Source organism: Tursiops truncatus, chromosome 2, assembly GCF_011762595.2.
Source record: "Tursiops truncatus isolate mTurTru1 chromosome 2, mTurTru1.mat.Y, whole genome shotgun sequence".
Lineage (NCBI taxonomy): Eukaryota > Metazoa > Chordata > Mammalia > Artiodactyla > Delphinidae > Tursiops > Tursiops truncatus.
The window spans coordinates 40,247,645-40,273,104 of record NC_047035.1 but is presented as its reverse complement, the minus strand read 5'-3'; the positions used below and the strand labels follow the sequence as shown (position 1 = coordinate 40,273,104).

Below are 25,460 nucleotides of genomic sequence, written 5' to 3'. Positions count from 1 at the left end.
TTTAGCAATAAAGCTTTGGGAGAGATTTCTAAATTCGTATCCTGTTCCTCAACCTGTGTTCAATTTTGTGTGACATAGGAGACCTTTGTGCCAGTCTCAGAGTCAAGACTGCTGTTCAGTATTGGTACACATTTTAAGGACATCCAGGAGAACCACCGGGCCTCTGGGACTACATACTCTCCCTCGTACAAGGTCGTGGTGCAAAGTTCTTGGCAGATTTCACATACTCTTCTGGCCAATAAAGCATTTCTGGGCTATTTCTTTCCACATTTATTCTGTGATCCAGATCGCAGGCACCTTTTGTTTTCAGGCTGGCAAAAAACCTGGGCATAAAAAAAGAAAATCAGAAAAGTCAAGGGTTACCAAAGAAATAAGAAGCAGTGATAAACAGTTAGAGGGAGACATTTACAGACCTTCTGAAAGATGGAGAGCCTAGCAAATTCCACTTCTTAACTTCTCCAAGCTCATAATTCATGCTTGTATCCTTACATAGAAAGCCCTTCACTGCTTTCTAGGCTTAAAAGAAGTTGGGATGCTGAAGAGCTTGTTCTTGGGTTGCTGTCACATGGATGGTTTTGACTAGGCTCAATGGCAAAAGTGAAAGCTTTCAGTTGTTTTGTGTAGCTTTGTGTTACAAAAATTAAGGTAATTAAAAAAAATCATAATTAATTTAATATGGTTGTTTCTCCATGGGGAAAAATTGGTGCCAGGCCAGGAAAGGTTATTCTAGAATTAAGTAGGAAACTTGCACACAAAATGTGCAAATGTGCTTCATGCTAAGGCAAATATAGGGCCTCCCTTGGAGGCATACGAAGTTTTGATTTTATCTTCTGTTTATTTCTCTGGCATAGCTGGTGCTATGTTGATGGCCAATAGACATGAATGCGGAACTACCCTGAGGGGGGATGTTTCAGTCCATAGCATGCTTACCTTGATTCTCCTTCATTTCTCTTCTCTGGTTCAGTCAAGTTCATAGAAGCATTATCTACTGGAAAAGGAAGTTAAAACAATCTAGGTTCTCTCCAAAAAAAAAGCAAGACTTAAAATATTTGTTAAAGGGTGGACGGAGGGGAGTAAGTACATCTACCTCACTCATCACAGTCATCTTCCCATCCTCCTGGCCTCTTCCTCCCTCTCTCCTCATCCTCCAACCCCATACTCTCTTCTTGAGCTACATGCGCACCCATTGCCAGTCCTCCATCACCTTGTAGATTTAGGTAAAACATCCTCCCTCAGCGTTTGAATGATAAGCTTTGGTAAGTAAATGAACACATTCATCAGATTTATGGGTACCAAACGAATATTTTTGTACATTCCAACATGGCCAAATGCACCTAACTGGTTGTTAATCAATATAGCTGCAAAATAACATGTTCTCCTGTCCGCCTCCCCAAATTTCAAGAGGAAGAAAAAAGCAAGAGTGGAAGCAAAGCATACACAGGCATAGTTTGGCAGCTTAAAAAAGGGCTTAAAAAGTTTTAGGTGAACCTTGGCTTTTGTCTCTCAGCCCTCAGGGGAAAATGTGAGCTTGTTGCCTCATTGAAAAAATATCATAGCCCTTGACAGGCTGGATTCTTTGATCCTCCAATGTTATAGTGATTTCTCCAGTGCCCTCCTACACCCCATCCCTCCTCACCCCCCACCTTACTGGGGCTTTGTAACCTGATGCTCCATAAAGAGCATTTCCACAAAAGCATTAAGACATGTCCCCACATAATATTAAACCTGTCCCCCGAATGCCCTCTTCCTCCCAAGCACAGTCCCCCCCCTCTCCACCATGAGGCTGGGCTGGCAGGAGAAGCTGGCTCAGCTGTTTCAAATTAGGGGCAATGGGAGGCTTCCTTGTAATATATGACTTAATCAGGGGTCTCTGAAGGAAACAGTCCAAACTGAGTCTGGAAATGACCCGAAATTGGATTTCATAAACCTCCTTTGGCTTTGGAGCTGGAAAGGAATTGGAGTCTCTCATAGGTGTGTTATACGTTATCATTAGTAGATGGATAGCTGTCCTTGGACGCCCATAGGAATGAAGTATGCTGTGTGGTGGTTGTGTATTATTAGAAAAAATACATGATGCCTAGTTAAGTTTGATTCAGATAAATAATAGTTTTTTAGTATCAATGTCCCAAACATTGCATGGCAACCATAGTGTTATTGTACTATAGTCTTATAGTGTTATTGCAATAATTTCCAGGAGTGAAGGAGCCATGGTATTCTTGATATTACCTCCTTCCTACTAAGGTGAGGCTCAAACTTCTGTAAGGCTCCATCTGAAAACGTTAGGTCATTTTTTTTTTCTATTGGTCCATGGTTTCTCCTTAAGTCTAGTTTCCCGTCACTCTTACTCAAGTGAGGAGCTAAAGTTAGCCTCATGAGTAAGAAGGAAATTGCCGCCTATAGGCACCCCCCCCCCCATAAACCAGAAGCTGAATGCTTAAAATGTTGTCACTATATACGTACAGATGGCCAATAGGCACATGAAAAGATGCTCAACATCGCTGATTATTAGAAAAATGCAAACCAAAATTACAATAAGTTACCACCTCACACCAGTCAGAATGGCCATCATTAAAATGTCTACAAATGACTAATTCTGGAGAGGGTGTGGAGAAAAGGGAGCCCTCTTACGCTGTTGGTGGGAATGTAAATTGATGCAGCCATTATGGAAAACAGCATGGAGGTTCCACAAAAAACTAAACATAGAGTTGCCATATGATCCAGCAATCCCAGTCCTGGGCATATACCCAGACAAAACTATAATTTGAAAAGATACATGCACCCCAATGTTCACTGCAGCACTATTTACAATAGCCAAGACATGGAAACAACCTAAATGTCCATCGACAGACGAATGGATAAAGAAGATGTGGTGTATATATAATATATATATATATATATATATATATATATATATATAAAACAGAATATTACTCAGCCATAAAAAAGCATGAAATAATGCCATTTGCAGCAACATGAATGGACCTAGAGATTATCATACTAAGTGAAGTAAGTCAGAAAGAGAAAGACAAATACCATATAATATCACTTATATGTGGAATTTAAAATACAACACAAATGAACATATCTATGAAACAGATTCACAGACATAGAGAACAGACTTGTGGTTGCCAAGGGGATGGGGGGGTGAGGGAGGGATGGACTGGAAGTTTGGGATTAGCAATGCAAAGTATTATATATAGAATGGATAAACAACAAGGTCCTACTCTATAGCACAAAGAAGTATATTCAATATCCTGTGATTAACCATAATGGAAAAGAATATGAAAAAGAATGCATATATATGTATAACTGAATCACTTTGCTATACAGCAGAAATTAACACAACGTTGTAAGTCAACTATACTTCAGTAAAATAAATTTTTAACAATGTTGTCATTATATGCATCAGTTATATATCGTACAGCTTTATTACCCTACTAGTTGTATTACTTGATGTTACTCAGATGAGTCATTACCATTGCCCGTCATCAAATAAAAAATAGAAACATACGAAAGGAACATTTGAGTTGCTATCATTTCCTCTAATGGTAATAATTTAGACATTTTTGTCATATTTTTCAACTTTGTAGCAAAGCTGCATTATAAATTACATTTGTCATTGTAGTTTGAAGCTCACAGAAAAATGCCTTATGAGAAAGGAGGTAGAGATGTCAGAGCTGCTTTATCATAATATTGAGAAAGATGTCAGAAGGCTCAGGGAGGAGACAACGTTAGAATAGATTTATTATGAGACTCGAGAGTCTGCCACTCGACTATATTCCCTGGGAGGACTCGGAGTATACTCTTCTCACTAAGTGTAGAAGGATCGCATTGGGGGGTGGGCATCCGTGTTTTTGAGCTTGTGGTAAATGGTGGTACATGCTCCCATGGTCCTAGAGAACCCTTGGAAAGGCATAGTCCTGGGACCCCAACATCCCCGTTTCTCCCAAACCAAATCACTCCAACAGCAAAGCCCAACTTCTTCTTGCATGTATGCCACCCCAAAATGGTTATTGCAGTGGTAATACTCCTGATTATCCTGCCTAAGGACACTTCTTCTGTCAGGTGGCAGAGTCCTGCTAGGAGGTGTACACCCAAAAGGGAAACTTTTGATCACCCCAGACAGAGATATAGCTAGTGGACAAAACAGGAGGGAAAAAACTCAGTATTCAAAGTTTATTAGATTGGGTAAAGGAATAGGAAGCCCCAAAGCATCCCTCCTGCCAGTTAGGAAGACCAGGGCATCTGAGGATTAAAGAGATTTCTCAAGAAATACAATAGGAAATGAGGGTGGGGTTACAAACAGTAAACAGAAGGAAACACTGTGACAGTGAAAAATTAGGTAAGATTTGCAAGAGCCAACACTGAGGAAACCAAGAGATAGAATCATGGCACAGAACAAAAAAGACAAAGAAGAGCTTGGTTAGAAGGACCAACTCCACACAGAAGATACAATAAGAAAACACAAGAGAGGAAATGATTCCAATGGTGCAGGCAACCTGCTTGCCCAGAAAGTTCATAAGGAAATGGTAGATATATTAACATCATCAACACAGGAGGCAAAAACAAAGTTAGGTAGCAATAAGGAATGTGATGGCATGAGTCAAAGAGGGAAAGAAAGGGATTAATAATTAAAAAGGAAAATTAAGCAGGCAAAGATACAGACTTTAAATTTGTATTTTTATTTATTCCTGTTCCCACATTTTATTGTATTTCCCTGGCAGACATCCCACACTCTGGTAAGTCTGGGGGAAAGGGAGGGGTTGGCAGAAAAATGTTGCTTTGGGGATTTGAATCTTATTACTTGGTGCTGTTAGTGTTGGGCAGACATTTATAAAAATTACATGCTGTAGTGGCAGGTCATTTTTTAAAAAAAATGAATCCTGAGCTTCAAATTTAGGACAAAGGTGAGGGTTTAAAAGAAATAAAGGGAAATAAGATGAAGGCAAAGGGAAGGTGGGATGCTGGGGGGGCGGCAGTTGGCTTGGAGGGAGCTGGAAAACCTGCCAGTGACCAGGAAGAGAGGAACCCAGCTGCCAGATCCCTGACGGACGAGAGACATTTACTTCCTGGAACTTGTCTTTTTGGCTGTTTACTTCCGTGGGGATTTTCCCTTGAATTGACACTAGTAGCCAGAAGCTTAGACAGAATCATTGGAATTGGGTTTGGAGGTTAGATACCGTCACGATTAGCTCTGCTTTTCACGCTTTTATGACTATTTTTAATCTCTCTCTTTGTTTGCTCTCATCTGCTCAGGAAAAGTTTAGCACATCTCACTTCCCCCATGTGGGTCCCCCCCCCCCATCCTCTTCTGTGCTTTGCTCTTCACCTTCTTTGTGAGAGGACCAGAGGCATATTAGGGCGACACCTGTCTGAGGTCTGGGATCTGACCTCCGGCATTGCTCCTACATTGGTTCTGTCTCCTGAGATGGGATCTGACATCCCACTGAGAACCTCATGGCCGGGACCACAGCTGCCTCTGCAGCAGCTCCTCAGCTTCTTGCTCCTCAGGAGGACGGCGTCCTTCCTCCGAGCCAGGCACTCCAGACTTGCCTTCCTTTTCCTTCTTGCTGCAACTTTGTAGGGCCATTTTCTAAAAACATTCACCAGAGGGGAGAAGGAATGTTTCCTTACAGGTGCCTATTTCCCCAAGTGACTTTTGTTAAAAGGCCGCCTGGGAGAATATTTACAATCTAAATGGTCTACAGAGTTTGCCTCACCATGTGGTATCCTCTTTAGCTAAGAGCTCTCTGGGGCCGGGTCGGGGAGGTAGAGGCAGCCCACACAGGGCTCCCTCCCCAGCACCGCCTAGCCTGGCCCCTGTCTCCACAGACTGCCTTGCCGCCTCTGAAAAGCAGATTCTGTAAAGTGATATTTTCCCCTCTTCTAATCTCAGAAAAGTTGTCAGACTGGTTCTGAGCCTCCCCATAGGCACTGTTCTTTGCTACAAAATGTGATGTGTGGTGCTGGGTTTAATCATGAAACTAGTGTATTCAGGACCACTGAAAAAGATTTTCACAAGGAAGTGTCTTTGCAATGATTCTCAGTTGCTCAGTGTCTTGCTTCAGTTCTGTTCTCCTTTTTAGCTTATGTGCATTTTTTGCTATTTCTTCAGCGTGGTACAGACCAGAGAAGCATTTTCCTCGGTAGCATCCTTGTGTATATCCCTTTTAACTATGTTCTTGGGACTCAGGCGGCCTTTTACTTCAAAATTCCCTCATACGCACGGACTTGGAGAGATACAGACTAGACTCATATTTCCTGTATTAAAATACTTGCACAAAAACACTGTTCTTTCTAGTTTATCAAACAAGCTAATGTGTCTCCCGAGAATTTTGAGTTCAGACATGAAAAACTCTGTGAACCTTTTTGTGTGTGAATCATTTGAGCTTTGGACGGGTTTCCTCATGGGGAGATATGATTGCATAAAATATTCTACTTCTACCTAAAATGTTTCAGGAGATGATCTTTCAGCAAAGACTGTTAGTTTTACAATGGATAAGCAGTGTTTGAGAAAATAAACTCTGCATGAACAAAAAGCTTTCAGCTTCTTGCATACATTCTGTCTTCTCACAAGACCAAAGAGCTCTCATGAGTTCCTGAAATTTGAACCTCAAAGATTCAACTAATTGATCTATTCCTGTTTCTACATTTTATTCCCAGTGGCCATTTTCACACCCATCCCATTTAGGAGACCTGGAAAACTCAGGAGATATTTTCGGCCTGTCAGGACACACTTTTTTTTTCTTTAACTTTTAAAAAAGAGCCATTGACTCTCTTTTTTTTTTTTTTTTTAAACTTTGCACCAACCAGTCCAACTCTTCATCTTGTTGAATCACCCCAGGGGACTTAAGCTCTGAAACCCAATTCCCCTCAAGCAAAGATATTTCATAGGCTTTTAGAAGTGGAAAGGATCCGAGAATTGTTCGTCTCACCCATTTCAACAGTTTCAACACAGGAAAGGATCCAGGGAGAGGGAGAAGGAATCCCACAAGAGAGGGGAAACTACACAGAAACAAAAGATTGTTTCAACCTTCAGATTCCACATACCTTCCACCGTGGAGCTCCATAAAATGGCCTCCATCACAGGGACAAGAAAGAGTGGGGTGGTGAGGGCTAAAGATTTCACTTTCAGTTTGGGTTGAAAATGAAGCCACAGTGTTTCCTACAACCCATTTCTTTAGCTTTCAGACAGTCTAGAGTGTCTTGCCTTTGAGGCCGCATCTGAGATGAGCTGAGCGCGATTTCCACTGCCTGCAGCCTACAACTTCATCTCTGGCTCCTACCATTTGGCCCAATTTCAGCTTTTCTCCAATTCCTGCCCTCCTCCCCTGCCTCCTGGGAAGACTCTGTTGCCTGATCTTTATTGCTCTTTTCCCACACTCCATTATACAGAGTGGCATCAGCCTCTGAATTTATTTATTAGGACTCAGGTCTACGATATACAACCCCACGCTTCAGTCGTAGAAAGTCAGCACCCAAGAGGAAGGGCCAGAGGCTTGCAAAACAGCCAACCCTCTGGAGGCCCCTCGGAGCCAAACTGGTTTTTCAATACTTCACACTCACAATCCCACAGTCCAGACAGGCAGCCACAAACCTTGTGGGGGAGTGCATTTGCAAGTGGCAACCTTATACCCACATGTCTGGCCTTCGCTTGGGACACTAGCTCTATTTTTAAAAATTAGCATTTTGCCTAATAAGCTTAACCTTTGTCATTGATGTTCCCATTCAATACATTTAAGCGTGGTACAGACTTAGATTGTGTATTTTTTTAAAAAAAACAACAACAGATAATACAGGTAATACATTTACATTGTGCATAACTCAAAATGATATTAAAAATATATGCGTTGAGAAGTCTCACTCCCACCTCTGACCCTGGTACCCATCCCCACCCCCTGTGTGTAACCACTTGTATTAGTCTTTTACATATCCTTTATTTTCACTTTTCCACCTGTTTTTTATTTTATTTATTTATTTATTTATTTATTTTGCGGTACACGGGCCTCTCACTGCTGTGGCCTCTCCAGTTGCAGAGCACAGGCTCCGGACGCACAGGCTTGTCGGCCATGGCTCACGGGCCCAGCCACTCGGTGGCATGTGGGATCTTCCCGGGCCAGGGCATGAACCCGTGTCCCCTGCATCGGCAGGCGGACTCTCAACCACTGCGCCACCAGGGAAGCCCTCCACCTGTTTTTTAAATAAGCCTTTTATTTTAGAATAGCTTTAGATTTACAGAAACATTGCAAAGATAATACAAAAAGGCTTTGTATTCTCCTCACCCAATTTCCTCTATTGGTATTATTTTACAGTACCATGGTATATTTGTCACAGCTAAGAAATGAGCATTGTATGTAACTATGAACTAAACTCCACACTATTCATCTTTCACTAGTTTTTTCACTAATGTCCTTTTCCTGGTCCAGAATCCCATCCAGGATGCTGCATTCGTCATCATGTCTTTGTTGGCTCCTTTTGGCTATGACACGTTCACAGATTTTACTTGTTTATTTTATTTAGTTATTTATTTATTTATTGCGGTACGCGGGCCTCTCACTGTTATGGCCTCTCCCGTTGCGGAGCACAGGCTCCGGACGCGCAGGCTCCGCGGCCATGGCTCATGGGCCCAGCCGCTCCGCGGCATGTGGGATCTTCCTGGACCGGGGCACGAACCCGTGTCCCCTGCATCGGCAGGTGGATTCTCAACCACTGCGCCACCAGGGAAGCCCTACTTGTCTATTTTTAATTAAATTTTTTTACTGGGTAAAGTTGACATGTAACATTGTGTAAGCTTAGGGTGTAGAGCATGGAGTTGCTGTGATGTATTTATATATTGTAATATGGTTGCCATTGTAATGATATTTATCACATTACATACTTGTAGTACAGTATTATTGTCTATATTCCATATACCGCATGTTAGATCTCTATGGCTTATTTAGTACTTGTTACGAGTTTGTACCATTAAACACCATCAATCTTATCCCTGTGCCCCACCTCCCCTGGTAACAACCATTTTACACTGTTTGTTAGTTTACAGGTTTGACTTTTTTAGGTTCCACATACAAGTGATATCATACAGTACTTGTGTTTCTGTCTGACTTACCTTGCTTAGCGTAATGTGCTCAAGGTTCATCCATTTAGTTACAAATGACAAGATTTCCTTCTTTCTCACGGCTGAGTAATATTCCATGGTGTGTATGTACTACCTCTTTCTTATCCATTCATCCATTGATGGGCATTTGAGTTGGTTCCATATCTTGGCTATTGTGAATAATGCTGCGATAAACATGGGAGTGTACGTATCTCCTGTTTTCATCTCTTTTGGGTATATACCCAGAAGTGGAATTGCTGGATCATATGGTAGCTCTATTTTTAATTTTTTGAGGAACCTCCCTATCGTTTTCCACGGTGGTTGGACTAATTTATATTCCTACCAACAGTGTGCAAGTCCCCTTTCACTATAGCCTCGCCAGCCCCTGTTGTGTCTTGTCTTCTTGATGATAGCCATTTTAACAGTGGTGAGGTAACATCTCATTGTGGTTTTCAGTTGCATTTCCCTAGATTTTTCTTGTATTTGATGACTTTGACGGTTTTGAGGAGTGTGCTAGGTTGTGTATTTTGTAGAATATCCCTCAGTTGGAGTTTGTCTGATTTTTTCCTCATGATTAGGCTGAGTGGAAGACCACAGAGCTGTACTGCTATTCTCATCACATCATATCAGCGGGTACATGCTGTCAACATGACATTGCTGTTGAGGTTGACCTTGATCACCTGGCTGGGGTGATGTTTGCCAGGTTTCTCCATTGGGAATTTACCTTCCACCCCCTCCCTCCTTTTCATACTCAGCTCTTTGGAAGCAAGTCCCTAAGTGCAGCCTGCAATGTGGGGTGGGGAATACAGTGTTCCTTAGTCCGTGTTTGGTGTAAATTGGCAGGGCCCCTGGGAACGCCAAACCTCGTGCTAAGGCTGTTCCTCCAGTGGAGGCTCCAAAGTCAGACTTTCTCACCTCCTGACAGGCTCACGCATTCTCAGAGGCAACTCATACACTTACCAGGTTGCCGGGCTTTCACTCTATCGTTCGAATCGTGCTTTTATAGCGACCCCTCGGCATCAAAATCCACTTTTACGAAGGTGAATCCCACGGCACTCTGGCGCTAGGGAAATGCTCTCTGCGTTAAATTTCAGTGGATTTGCACTGGACTTTGGTTTGATCTGAGTCCTGAAAAAGAATGTGTGGCTCACAGGACAGTCAGTGTTTGGGCGGCTTGATGCACACGGGCTTGTAATGGCATGTGTGTTTTGTCGTCCTAGCTCTGGAACTTCCTGTTGGGAAATAAAACTCTTTGAACTTATTTCTGTTTTACCACTGCCTCCCACACTGTGGGCTTGGGAAGTTCATTCTCCCGGGACCTCAGCATTGCCACCTGCCAAGTGGAGAGGGCAACATGAGGCCCCAGCAGAGCATTGTGCTAAGCACTTCGTAACCGGGATTGCACGGACTAAAGATGGGCAGCTCTTGGTGTCAGAGGTGATGGGCTACGAAGACATTGGGGCACAGAAGTCCTCCTCTGTCCCTTGGGAAGGGTTCAAAGGGCGAGGTGCCTGGGGGTGTGATAGCACTCATGAGCTCTCCGAGGTTCTGGGGGAGACAGCTCTGCTTGCGCATGAGCAAGTATTGTCTGCCCTGTTACTGCAGCAGTAACATGGAAACTCCTCTTTTTTCAGCGAGCTTATAAAAATGAACAAGGCAAAAGCAAAACAACATACTCTGGTGGAAATGTATATTCTCGAAAAATCTAAATATAATCACAGGAATGGGGTGTTTTTATTTTTTATACTTATTGTTTTTTGGTTGTGCTGCAAGGCTTGAGGGATCTTACTTCCCCGACCAGGGACTGAACCCGGGGCCATGGCAGTGAAAGCGCTGAGTCCTAACTACCCGACTGCTAGGGAGCTCCCAGGAATGGGAGTGTTTTAATGAGAAGCAAATTACCTACATCAACCAATGTGGCTTATAGAACTGACTGACAAAACGAAAATCATCTACCAAATCCTGGAAGGCCCTTTAAGACCCTGCTAAAAGCTCACCTCTGTTCCAGCGCAGTCTTGACTGTAGGTGAATTACACCATGTCAGATTCTCAGTACTCACTAGCTCTTTCAACCAACAAGCATTTATTGGCCTCCACTCTAAGCCAGGTACTGTATTAGTTATTCATCCTAAAAAGAATGAAAAATATTGTTCTAAGTGTCAGCACTACCTTCGTGACTCATTAAAAATCTTTTAAATACATTTTTCCAGGACCAAAATATACATCTTCAAGCCAAAGATTATATTATTTCTTGGCCACACCCTTCATCAAGTCATCTTTTCTCTTCCACACTCTGCCCTGGCCCCAAAGGGAGTTAGGAGAGGAAAGTATCTGCGGGATGTTGTGGGTCAATTAAATAGAAAGAATGTGACAACTTGATGTGGGTTTGTGATGTTTCAATTGGTTTATGCCCGGCTGGGGTGACAGATTTGTATGGGGCAATTGCATCACCCTCCTCTTGCTTTCCTTAATCACAAAAATGTGCCAGAAAACTGGATGTTGTGGATAGACTGTGGAATTACGTCGTTCCCACAAAGCATGGCGTCTGGCAGTGATTGGCAGACGATGGTTGTCACTGATGCTTCTGAGTTCTCTGAAGTTCTCTCTTGTGAGGCAAACAGCTGAGCTTTTGGTCATTCCTGATAAAGGCCTAAATATTATACCCAGGGCTTGTCTTGTCCTGTATGCTGAGTGAGCCGTTGACTGATAATGAGAGAAGTCCCCTACCCAAGAATATTCTATCAGCCTCCACCCCAGCACCTCCTCCTACCATCATCCCCTCCCACCAACAAATCTTTCTCAGATACCCTTGGCTGCCTCCACTAGTCTTTTAACAGTGAACTATACATTCACTGAGGTGGGTGGTGCTTTGGTCCATCATTAGCCATTAGCAGACTAAATGTGTTTATTGGATTAATTTAGCCCCCTCTGCAAGGCCCAGATAGATTAAGGGGACAAAAGATTTTTTTTTGATGACAGAGAAGAAAAATCTAGAACAACAACAACAAAAGTCTAGATTGATTGGCAGCATGGAACACTGGTTGATCATGTGGCTCTAAGAGTCTGACTTCAGCCCTTCTGTTATGATCTTCCAGTTTCATAACTTCTTACTGCTTCAGTTTCTCCATTTGTACAAGAGGAATGATAACAATAAGAGATTCTTATTCAGACGTGATGGGGCACAGAAGTCCTCCTCTGTCCCCTGGGAAGGGTTCACAGGGCGAGGTGCCTGGGGGTGTGATACCACTCATGGGCTCTCCGAGGTTCTGCGGGAGACAGCTCTGCCTGCGCATGAGCAGGTATTGTCTGCCTTGTAAGATTAGGGTTGTGAGGATTAAGTGAGGACAGTTTTAGAGGAGTGCATGGGAATGCCTGGCAAACAGCAAATGCTTAATAAATATTACATCTTGGAGAGGGACTTGAGCAACCAGCTGTTAGCATGAGGGCCCTGGGAACCCTGGGAACATGGAGGGGAAGAAGAAACATCCCAGAGTCAAACATGTTCCAAAAATAAGACTCACATTCATTTTGCTAGGAACTGGTTTCTATCCCCAAGTGCGGATCTCATAAACTCTTCTTCTCAACCCTCCCTCCAATACCTTCCAAGATTCCATCCACAATCAACAAAGGGATTATCAGGTCCAATTTCTGGGGAGAGTATCGTTTTACCCTTAAACCAGAAGAAGGGGGACTCCCTGCATTTTCTGCCTCAGGGGTCAAGTGTCGTCAAGTTTTCCATTCATTTGATAGGGATCATGCCCGCACCCGGTTGCTGCAGTAGCTTAGGTGACAAGTACAATAATTCGGTAATTTGACTGTTGAACCTTCAGGAGACAAGAATTGCTTGAGTCCAGCATAGGCACAAGGACAGACACAAGGTCAAAAGTTGAAGCTTAGAAGACAGAGAGAAAAGCAATCTTTTCAAGTCTAGACAGCATATTAACAGAAGGGCTTAATATGTTGCTCTGTTTATAGGAGCTTTTTGCTGACAGCAGTGAACATGAGCCCTTTTTTCTCCCCATTCTGCAAGTTCCCTTCTGCTGTGTCGTTATAGCCACCTCTTCCCGTGAGCCCATGGAGGACTGGCAATCAGAAACTATAGCTGGGGTCTGCAGGGCAGGGGGAAACAGGAAGGGGAAAAACAACCGGAGGGTTGATATTTTGGGGGCTGAAGGTGAATTCATCACATCAGTCTACTAGCAGCTCACAGCTATATTTTAGTCTTCTCATGATTTTTTTCTAGAAATGTTATAATAGTAAACGAGAGAATAGGCAGGTCATCAAACATTTTCTATATGCATTTTTATTTTCCTAAGGAAGGCAATTTGGGAAAGATACTTTCTTCCATTTTTAATCATTTTTTTTTAAATTATAAAATGACTTCAGTTAGAGTATTGGGCAGTAGCTGATGGGAATATAAATTCATTTCAACTTTCTGGAAAGTATTTTGGCAGTATATAATAAAAAGTCATCAAAAAGGGTACATCCTTGACACAGAAATTCCATTGCTAGGATTTTATACTATGGGAATAGTAGTATAAATATTTATATGACAGAATGTTCCTCACAGAATTATTTAGAATAGCCCCCCAAAATGGAAATTATCTAAACACTCTGAAATAGGGGATGGGTTAGATAGAATATAATGTGAATGCCAAAGAGCCACTCAAAACCTTCCTTAGAGAAGTATTTAATAGCAGTGAGACGTAAGGCAGTGCTTCGCATCACAGGCTTCAGAGGCCTTGAACTTGAGCTGCTATATGAGGGTAGTGATACCAACCTCACAGGGGTATTAGAAGGACAACGGAGGTAAAGAAGATAAAAATGAGATCAATGTATGATGATGATGTCATTGTTGGGTAAAAAAGCAGATTTCCTTGATTAGCTCTGGTAGTTTTCTGGTAGCATCTTTAGGATTCTCTGTGTATAGTATCATGTCACCTGCAAACAGTGACAGCTTGACTTCTTCAAAAAGCAGATTTCAAAACAGAATGGCCAGTAAAGTAACAATGTATCATTCATTTAAATATTATATATATATATGCATGGCTTTACTACATGCATGTCTTTAATATGTATATACATATATAGTACATTATATGTGCATATATGTATGTGTGTATGTATATGATATGCCTAGAAAAAAGACTGGAAGGATATACACAAAATGTTAAAAGTAACTAGCTCTGGGTAGTGGAATTACAGGTGGATTTAATTTTTTTATTTTTCTGTATTCTTCAAAGTTTTAAATCCTGTCATCAGGAAATTTCATACCACCAGGAGTAAAATCCACCATTTAACTCTGATATTAAAAATGCTAAATTCGTTCTCTATGAAGAACAAGAATCTGCAAGGGGCGGGGTGTGGGGAGTAAAGCGCACCCTACAACGAAGCTCTTTAACCTGGAGAGAGACCGCAGGAAAGACTTGACCTCTCAGGAGGCGTCCAGTCATTGGAACAAAGTTCCGCTGTAGTCAGAGACCAGAGCTGTGGAGTTGGCCTGTCATTGTTCGCCTGAGGCACCTGAATGGGTAAGCAGGTTTCTCATAATTTGTGTATTGGGTTCTGGTTACATAAGCCACTAGCTGTTTGTGTAAATGGCTCTTTTACCCTGGTCTGAATTGGACGGAGTCTGTTTGATAGAGCAGCTTATATAACCGAAATCTGAGACTGAAGGAAGGATTTGGCCCGGACTGTTGATTGCATGGGAGGGTGGGTTGGAGAGGAAGCTTCCAGAGCAAGAGGCTCTTATTTTGAGGCAGTGAATTAGAGCAAATTGTTCCCCACACTCCACCTAACCACATTAACACAGTGGGATCTAGCCCATCGATAGAAATGGGTTCTATTCCTTCTTCTGCGGAGGGAACAGGGCTGTTTCTCTCCAAGGATCAAACAAGGTTAAGACGTGCATGCATGGACGCCGGTGGAAATGCCACGTTTAATAGTCATTCCACGGCCTGTGTCCCATTGACATTCCAACCCCCTTCTGTTTTTTAAAGCTCAAAAACATTTTCTTAACGGTTTTGGGGGGGTGGGATTTTATTTTTGCAAGAGTGGGTGTGTTTGTTGCCTTTTTTCCTTCTTTGAAAACTAGTTCAATTTTTTTCCTTTTTCCCTTCCTGAATTTTAATGGGCCTGAAAGTTGGAGTCTGCCAGAATTTGAACATTCAGAAAAGAAAGGTACAAGATCTTCCTCTCTCGAAAGCCAGCCTAGCGTGCATTTTTCAGGCCTTTCTCCCACACCCACTCAGCTTAAACCACGGAGGCTGCGTGGCGCTGGCCAAGGACTCCACTGTAAGCGCATATGCTTCCTGTTTTGTCTTTCACCTCATCTGGACCCTGGGGTAGACTCAATTCTCATCTCTGAGGCTCTGTTATTTCAGTCTTTGGTCTCAATGTCACTCAATCAGGAAAATGCTAATTCCTCAGCAGGGAGAGGAAAGTCATAACTCTCTTCTTAGCTTTATATTAAATCCCCCAGAATCCCCCAAACAAGTAGCCCAACCCTCTTACCTCTATTTCTCCGTCTGTAAAGGGAAGAACTGTGAAGTGTGTTTAAGTCCTCATACCAGCAATCCCTGAAAGCCATTTAGGCTCAATTTAGGTTGTGCCTCATTATCTCAAAAGGTGTAGAGAGAGTATCAGATCATCTAAATGGCATTCATCTTAATCAATACATGTAAGTCAAATGTGTATCGATCCATATTTAGAACAGAAGTGTATACTCACAGGCGCAGAGTAGATATATGTAATCTCTGACCACCCCCGTACACTCAGTGATTGCCAGTGGGATCCCCTCTTACCTCCTAGTTACTTCTCTGTCCCTGCCTCCACCAAAGGGACACCCTTTTTATTCAGAACCCCACCTCCATGAAGAACTTGTCCGAATTTCATACCAGCGGGATGACAGTCTTTTAACATAGTTCTTACAGCAGTGTGAATCACTAATATGATTAATCCTGCCGAGGAGAGTTGCTAATTTTTATTCTAGGATGTCCTCTATTGTAAGATCTACCACCAATTTATTAATAGCTTTAAGGGGAGGAAGGAAAAACTACTACATGAATTGTATACAGTAACAGGGAGATACATCTCAAGTTCAGGGGAGGAAAATGCACAAGACATTGAGAGATCTGCAAAGAGGGCATTTGTTTACTGTGGTTAAATAGGCATGTAGACTCGAGGGAATTGCCTGGATAAGATCCCTGTACCACAGTCGGCTGTGTGACCTTGGGCAAGTGACAACCTCTCTGTGTCTCAGTTTCTTTGATCATAAAATGGGGATACTAGTGCCAGTCACACAGAGTTATTGCAAGGATTGAAGTATTTAATACATGCAGAGTGCTTAGAACAGTACTTGGTAACCAATCAACAAATATTAGGGTAATTGTTAATCCAGATGAATCTTTATTTTTCTTGTTCCAAACAAATCTGATGCAATATAGAGAACTTCTCCCCAGAAAAAAATACAAAACCTGTGCAGACACACAAAATTTATATACAAGCTCGGGGGTTTTCAAGACTCTGTGAAGTCCATTCATATTCCTCATCCACTTGGTGGAATCTAGAGGGATCCACCTGGGGCAGCACAAGCCTGGGCTTTGGAGTCAGGCCGACTTGGGTTTTAAGCCTGCCAGCCGCTGACTAGCAGTGTGGCCATGGGCAAGTTCTGTGACCTCTTTACATCACATCTCCTCACTTATAAAATTGGGCGTAACAACAGTACCTGCTCTGTGGACTTAGCCCATCGATAGAAAGGGATTCTACACGATAAACTGCTGTAACGCTGGCGGGGGCAGGAGAGGGGGAACAAAGAAATCCTGCCGTTTTCTGGGAATGGAGATTGTCCCTTTGCTCCCAGTCTATTTCCAGACACTTCCCCTTTTACAAAAGAGCTGGGAATGGGCAATCTGGTACCACAATTCTGGAAAATGTGCCCTATAATATGAATTATGGGAAGAGTAACAACAATAAAAATTAAATAGTGAAGTGACATGTTTCCAAATATTTAAGAAATTGTTACTTTACTAAAAGAGCCTAAATAAATATTCCTAAAGTGACAGTGAAATCTGGTAGGAAGATCCCAGAACTTGCTCCCAGGAGCTGCTTTTTAATCCCTCCCCAGCCTTAGAGACCATGAATGGTGATATCCCTGCTCAAACTCTCCCCCCGCCCCTGACATCAGTTTTGAACACCAGGAGCCTGGTGCATTTTAAGACTTTTCTAAATGTCCATAGGATCCAGCTTTCAGCTGGTAATGTTTATCCACGTACCACATATGTTTGTTTTTTTAGAAAAAGGACATAAGGAAATACACTGAAATGTTAATAGTAGAGATATAGGTTATTTTAATTTTCTTCTCTACATTTTCTTCACTTTCGATAATTTGTTTTGTAATAAGTATGCATCACTTAAATAATTAATTCAACAATTAGACATTTGTCTATATGAAAGGTACTCCGCTAGGTGTTGAGAATACAGCATCCATTATCTCTTGATGTCTACAGTCTAGAAGGGAATAAGACATTAAATAAGTAATTACACGAATAATTCATTGCTTCCAATGGCAGTAGGCCCAATAGTGAAGTCTAGGGGACTCTGAAATCAAGAGGGACTTGACCTAAGCTAGGGTCTGGGAAGGCTTCCCTGAATAAATAATATTAAAACTGAAATCTGAAGGGGGGAGGGGAGTAGGAAAGAAAGAGGAGAATATTCCAGGTGTAGAGATTAGCGTGTGCAAAGGCCCTGAGGCTTAGTGAGTTCAAGAAGCTAAAAGGAGGCCAGAGTGGTTACAGCTTGGGGGAAGGAAGAAATTCAGCTAAGGCAAGGGCAGCAACAAGCATGGCCTCAGAGATCATGTTAATGGTCTTTGCATCTGATTTTAAGAGGAGATAGAAAGCCAGGGTTTTAAGCAGAATAGTAACAAATAGTTATTTCCATTCTGGAATTTCTTTTTTTTAAAGAAAAATAACAACAAAGGTATTTCAAATCATTTGTTATGTATAGTTTAGGAGTTCTTGGATTTAGATTTTTTAAGGCCAATTCAACAGACTCACCCTATATATGAAAATATTGGGTAAAAGTGTTTTTACCCAGTATTGAAACGTTAGCTTCCTTTTTACAGGGAGCCTGGGACAGTGACAGGAGCTCAACACTGCAGCCCGGGTCCCCTGTCAGTCCAAGGCCATGGGGCATGGCTTGGCACAATAGTGGCAGATGGTGAAAGCCGGGCAGCAAAGCACCCTTCTTCCCACCACCCTGGGGAGTTGAGGCAGGAGGCAGCCCGTGAGCATTCTGTCAAGAAACCACCATGTGCCATGGAAACGCAAAACGATGCAATTCCCAGACCCGCTGCGGTCAAAACACAGCTGGATAAATGACAGCATCTAGAACCTGACAAATTGTGAGAGTGTTTTTCTGCTCAGGAGTGCAGGGCTGGGTCACTGCCGTGCCAATGAACTGCCGTTAGAGTTCAGCGGATGATCGCAGGGACCTCCAAAAATGTACATCCGGAAACGCTGTCTTAGTGATGTGAACACACCAACTCGGAGTCTACATGTGTTGCGATGCTTTTGAGTTTATTCAAAATAATGGTTTAAACCACAGTGCTCTATCATCTCAGGAAATCACGGTATTGGAAGTAATTCACCACTTGGCCGCTGAATAACAGATGAGATACTTCCAGCCAATCCTCCTCTCCAGGGTTCCTAAATCAGCTGGGCATGTCCTGACCTCCAGGTTATTTGAAGGGCAGGGGAAGCTGCCAAAACCCACCCTCGCTCCTGGAGGAACTCAAAGCTTTAGTGGGCTTTGGAGCCCGGTAACCGGCATCTGGTAGTCAACCTTTTCCTGTAATGAGGAGGTATTAAATATTCACATCAGGAATTGGGACTTTTGCAGGCCCTGAACTGGTCTTCCAACCTGTTACCTATTATGCTGCACACTTTATATACCCCCGAATACGACAAGAAGAAACTTGTGAGTGTTCTATAAAACCTGCCACTGACATCAGGGTGGGTCTTCGAGGCTTATGGTTATTCTAATAAAAGCAAGGAATGTGTAACAGGCTGTAGCCAGCAGACCACCAACCACTTTATCGTTGAAGCACAAAAGAAAACCTCTGGTAAACCTACCGTACCTGCCTCGCAGCGTGTGGCTGTTTCTTAACCCTTGAAGACTCTGTTACACGCCTAACTTAAGACGACATCTGTACGTTTCTGGTTTCCCTCCCTATGATGAGTCTGCTAAGTTACACGCTTAGACAAGAAATACCTATTGATGGAGTGGTTATGAATTACAGATTGGAGGTTACAAATCAATTCAGGATTTTTAAAATATAAATTCAAACTAGATCTGTGAAGCCAGCTTTTCCTCAGACAGCATAAGAAGATGGGCAGCCAGGCGGCCCTATGATAGGTATGAAGGAGGTCTTCTATGGCCCCAGAATCCTTTCTTGATCTGTTCCTTTTTCCATGGTTACCCTCATGCTCAGGAACTCAGTGTCCTATCCCTACCAAAGTGCAAACATGGGAAAGGAACTGTATCAGCAGGGGAATAGCAGGAAACTCTCAAAATAGTTATTAACTGAGGAGAATGAAATGAAGTTGCTATTTAGTCAAGCATAGGCTGGTAAAGGGCATCGGTGAGAGGTTGGGGGGGGGCACTCAGGGACTCTTACCAGCAGTGAGCTACTCCCACCCCAAAACCAAGGGGCCGGGGTGGTGGAGCCCTTATGAGAATCTGGCAGGAGCTTCAGCAAGAGAATCTGGTGGGGCTGCCTACAGCAGCCGGCCTCCTGGGGGCACAGAATAGGCCACACAAGGGCAGGTAACCCATCTGGAGGGGCAAAAGAAATCCAGATCCAGCACAGGATCTGACATCAGATTATGCAATCCATTACCTTGCTCAGATTCTTTAGCACCCCAAACCTAATAAGTATGAAAGAAAAGTTAGCGGTCGTGTGGGTACCTTATTTTTAATCCTTGTCCTAAAGGGTTTTCCAGCATCAGCGAGCAGATATGGAAGGGGGGAAAGAAGGAGCTGTCTCTGTTTCCAAAATCACACCCAGTAGTGGCCTCTGATCTTCAGGATGCTCAGGGATGAGAGGGAGCTTCCAGAGGAGACCGGATACACCTGGTGCACTAGGTCTTCCACCCTCCCAAAGCGCTGTCATCTGCTGGACAAGTGTGGGATGCACTACAACGTATCTGCCTTGAAAAGGATTCCCCCATTAAGCTTATTTAGGAGTCATGAAGCCATGCCCCTCATCTCCATCCTGCACATTTTACCAAGACTCCTCAAAAACTTTCCTGCTTCTGTCTTGCTCCCTCCAAGCCACAGTCCTCCACATAATCATCAAAATATTCTATCTTAAAAAAAAAAAATCCCCTGGACTTCCCTGGTGGTCCAGTGGTGAAGACTCCGCGCTTCCAGTCCTTCCACTGCAGGGGCCGCGTGTTTGATCCCTGATTAGGGAACTGAGATCCTGCGTGCCGCGTGTTGCGGCCAAAAAAAAACCCTGCTTAAAATCCTGCCACGACTCCACATTACCTACAGTGTAGACTGCAAACCCCATGGTGGACTCCCAGGTGCTTCCGCAGCCTCACCTCTTTTCAAGTCTCCTCCTTGCCCTTCAGGTACCAGCCACGTCAGTACTTTTGCTCGTGTCATCCAAGATGCGTGAGCTCCTTTTCTGGGTCTTCTGCCCCTATCGTCTACCTGCCTGACTCCTACTGGTTGTTTTGAGAAGTGTCTCAGGATTAAGACCTCCAGGCTGAGATGCAAAGATGCTATCACCCTGACCACCCTCCATCACAGCACTCCCACATCACACTGAAATGTCCCAGCTTGCCACTGGCACTGGGAGCACCATGAGGGCAGAGACTGTGTCTTATTCACGAATTCATCCTCCTAATGCAGCACCCAGCAAGAGCTGCCATTAGAAACTATTTGATGAACTAAACTAAATGACGACTTGCCAGAAAGAAAGCACTCCTCCAAAGCAAAGTTCCCTGGGCATTAGATTTTTTTAAAAAGCATTATAGGAGGGGCTTCCCTGGTGGCGCAGTGGTTGAGAGTCCGCCTGCCGATGCAGGGGACACGGGTTCGTGCCCTGGTCCGGGAAGATCCCACATGCCGCGGAATGGCTGGGCCCGCGAGCCATGGCCGCTGAGTCTGCGCGTCCGGAGCCTGTGCTCCGCAACGGGAGAGGCCACAACAGTGAGAGGCCCGTGTACCGCAAAAAAAAAAAAAAAAAAAAAGCATTATAAGAGTACAACCTGTATAGGTATTTAATTACTGTTGCTAGATCTCTCTCTATATTCCATGAATACCTCAGACCCTTAAGAATTGATTTAAATGAAAAAAACAATTTTGAAAGCTGATTGATTAAAGAATGTTTTGGTGGAATAATTGGAAAGAATAGAAGAATAAACCATAGAACATCTGACTCAGGGAGGCTTTAAAACACCCTCTAGTAGAAGAAGTGAAGTGACACAGTTACCTGAAGACAATAGTAGAGATCATTTGGAAGCGCCAGGCTTGATAGACTGACCTCCATGTTCCCATGGGTCATATTCTTTCTATAATTCTAAAGTGGCTTTAAAATACAGGTAATCAACTGCTCAGAGGAGATGTAATCACTCAGTGTCTATCGCTTCACAATTGTGTAGCTACAGGATTAGATCGTGTAGATTGGGATCTGTTTCTAAGAAATGGGAGTGCTAAATGAAGTGGGTCAAACATACCTCACTTCTCACAAGCTATAGCCTCTGGCAACATTATTTATCCTCTAAAGTCAATATACTGTAGGTATCTTTATCTTCCTGGTGTTCTCTAGGGCTCCTGGAATGGTGGGTTGGACCCTATCTAGACGGCAGCTTCATCCATTCAACGGGAGATCACCCACTGGAGTTACTGGAAAATGTCCATTTTTACATTCAGCATGTTATCTCAACCATCAAAATAATCTGGAGTTGGTTTATTTTTTGGAAAACTATTTGCTGCAAACCAAAAAACTGTCAGTCATAAAAAGGATGTTAACGATAGAGAGACCTCAGCAGTGTAAACAAAGCAAAGATATTGGCTGGCGTCATGCAACCTGTAGAGGGCGCAGTGGAGGCCCGGAGTTTGTTGGCTCATGGCTCTCAAGCTACAGAGCAGCTCACCAACACCGAAACCATTGGCACCGTCTGGGGGTCTAAACAAGGAAAGTCCATGGGGTCAAAAAGAGCAAGGACATACCTCAGAAATTCCAGCTCCTTTTGACAAGTATCCGATGCTGGGACTCAAAATTGACACCAAATTATTCATTAAAGGTCCCCTACACACACCACCACCACCACCCTTGCAGCACAATATTTTCTTCCCCACCCCCTTGAATGTGAAGTTGAAACTAAGTGAATTCAGTGGCAATTGGAAACCCCAGCATTACAAAGCGGTGTATTTCATCATATACGGTTTAGTCTAATTCTGGATAAACCACGTCTCCCCACTTTTGTCTCCAGCTGAAGAGGCATCAGTGGCGCCTGCAGCCTCTTCTGCACAGCTGCTTCTCCACCGACAATTGCTGCTCAGACACAGGGCCCTTCTCCAGCAGTTGATGGTAGAATCGGGGAGCAGAGGGAACAGTCGTCCACCCAAACACAAACTCCAAATATGAGAAAGCGTCTGTTGTGCAATTTTTTTTTCGAGTGCTAAAAATCTTTTATTGGATTACTTTGTAAAATAACTTATATAAAGTCATGCTTGTAACGTTCTTGCCTCTTGTGGTCTTAGATTTCACACCAAAGAAGATTGAGGGCTAAGAGTACCATTACAAGAAGAAACATGAGGGAGGCAGATGCTCAGAGAGTCGGAATTCATGCCTCCATTTGAGATACAAAGAGAAAATATAGGCCTGAGAGCTCCTTGGAAGGCGAGATAAGAGAAATTATAGATGAGGGATCTCTGTCACATCATAGAAGGATATCTGCCCATATTCATAGTCCAGGAAAACTCCAACTCTGCATTTGCTCTCTCAAGGAAACCCTTTTTAAAAGGGGAAAGGCCCAGAAAGTATAATCAGTTCCCATGATGGATCCTTGAATAAGACCTTATCTCCGGAAGCACTTCTGCTGGCCGAGCTTCCATGTACGCCCAGCCGCCACTGTGTTGCCTTTTCCACGCCCGCCCCCCAGTAGGTGCCGCCCTGAGGGGAAGCTCTCCACACCCAATATGGTGGCACTCAAGTCACATCTCTCTGGGTGACCGGCTACCTCCTGCTGCACATTTCTGAGTCTCACGCTTCTCAGATCCTCAGATAAGACCAGACAGGGATGAGCTGTTTTCGGGTCCAAAGTTATAGGGCTTTGCAGCACGTTTAGCATTTTGCTCATTCCTGTTATTTGGCATAAACTCAGGTCTGTGATTCGGGCGGGCTCTAGACACTGAAGCAGTAGTGACTCTCTCCTTTCCAAAGAATACCTTGCATTCTGGAGTGACGCTGAGGCAGATTGCCCACATTTCTTCTCTAGCTCTGCAGTGATTTTTGGAGGCTGCATATCTGTTCAGAGAGCTGACTTCACTCTCCCTCAGTTTACTCATGTTCTCTCTCCCCAAACAGTTCCGTCTCTGTAGTATTTCCTGGAACTTCTCCTTCGACTTTGTGGCAAACTCCATCAGTTGGTTCTGATTGGCTTCTCTCAGGTTCAGGTTGAATCTGCAACCTTGCAGGCTCTGGAAGTTCACTTTGTTTTCTTCAATCATCAGTCGGAACCTTATCCTATATTCAGACTCAATCATCACTTTAAAATTCTGCTCTTCCTCCTGCATCATCACCATTCTTCCTTGCTCATCAGCCAATATGCTTTTAGTTACTTCAAGTTCCTCCTTCAATGTGTTCAATATCTCCTGGAATAACTTCCTGGAATTCTCAGCAGCTTTTTGTACTCCATACACCTCCTGATTCTTGTGCTCCTGGGACTTGAAGTACTTGTCACAAAGCGTGATTTGGTCATCATGGCAGAACAGCTGTGGTGGATCCAGATGTATCTCACAGCAGACATCTGGGATTTCTTGCTCTAACTGGGAGCAGAGCCTTTTGGACATGTCGGCAGGTGGCCCTAGTTGAAGATTGGGCTGTTTCTGTTGTGGAATACACCTCCCCGTACTCTGAAAAGGAAAAGAGTGGCAGTGTTCTGGTGCAGACACACTTGTTAACCTCAGTCCGCAGTCAAGCATCAGCAGGTCAGCGCATCCTGGACTCCTCAAATCCAGCAAATCTTCGGCAGCCACGTGTTGAGCTCTCAGCAGTCAGCATAATTGGCCAGGACCCTCCTCTTGGAATGGTTTCTTCTCTTTGCAATCGAGATCATGTAAATGACGACCCTCCTACGTTACTCGTCTGTTTCCCAGCATTATTTTTCGACTTGGAATCCTCTTGAACCTCTAAGTTTTGGGGTGCTTCCAGGGTCAGTTCTGGTCCCTTACCTTATGCTAGTTCCAATGTCTCCCTAGGTAATCACATTTACTTCCCTGTTGTGTAATTTTGAAGGTAGGATGTTGACACAACAATTGTGAGGACCATGAGGAAAAGGTATTGAGGTTATCATTTCATCCAGTAATTGCTATACTTGGTATTTACCCAAATGAGTTGAAAACTTATGTCCACACAAAACCCTGTACATAGATGTTTATAGCAGGTTTATTCATAATTGCCAGAACTTGGAAGCAATCAAGAAGCCCTTCAGTAAGTGAACGGTTAAGTAAACTGTAGCACATCCAGACCGTGGAATATTATTGAGTGCTAAAAGGGAATGAGCTCTCAAGCCATGAAAAGACACAGAGGGAACTTAAATGCATATTTCTAAGTGAAAGAAGCCAGCCTGAAAAGATTATATACGATAGGATTCCAACTATATGACATTCTGGAAAAGGCAAAACTATGGAGGCAGTAAATAGATCAGTGATTGTCAGGGGATACTAAGGCAGGAGGGGTGAATAAGTGGAGCACAGAAGATTTCTAGGACAGTGAAACTATTTTGTAAGATACTACAATGTTGGATATCTGACATTATACATTTGTCAGAACCCATAGAATGTACAACACAAAGAGTGAGCCCTAATGTGAACTATGGACTCTGGATGACATATCAGTGTAGGCTCATCAGTTGTAATAAACGTACCCTCTTCTGTGGGATGTTGATGGTGGGGAAAGGCATGCAAGTGTGGACAGGGGGTATCTGGAAACTCTCCACACTTTCCACTCAATTTTGCTATGATCCTAACACTGCTCTAAAAATTAAGGTGTATTTCTTTTACATCTAGCACACTAAAAAGAAAAAGATACAGAGGAAGCAGAGTAAAAGGGAGTCTTTTAAACATTTGAT

The 25,460-nt window shown here is 43.3% G+C and overlaps 1 long non-coding RNA gene and 1 pseudogene across 1 annotated transcript; both read right to left on the bottom strand.

Moving 5' to 3' along the window:
• Positions 1–224: 224 nt before the first annotated feature.
• On the bottom strand, positions 225–7,158 carry LOC141277826 (uncharacterized). The gene is made up of 3 exons (XR_012329682.1): positions 7,051–7,158; positions 931–988; positions 225–323 (listed from the first exon to the last, which is right to left on the bottom strand). It is a non-coding gene; the product is annotated as an uncharacterized lncRNA (long non-coding RNA).
• A 15,714-nt stretch (positions 7,159–22,872) lies between these two features.
• Positions 22,873–24,292, bottom strand: LOC101320442 (probable E3 ubiquitin-protein ligase TRIML2; annotated as a pseudogene).
• Positions 24,293–25,460: the final 1,168 nt, after the last annotated feature.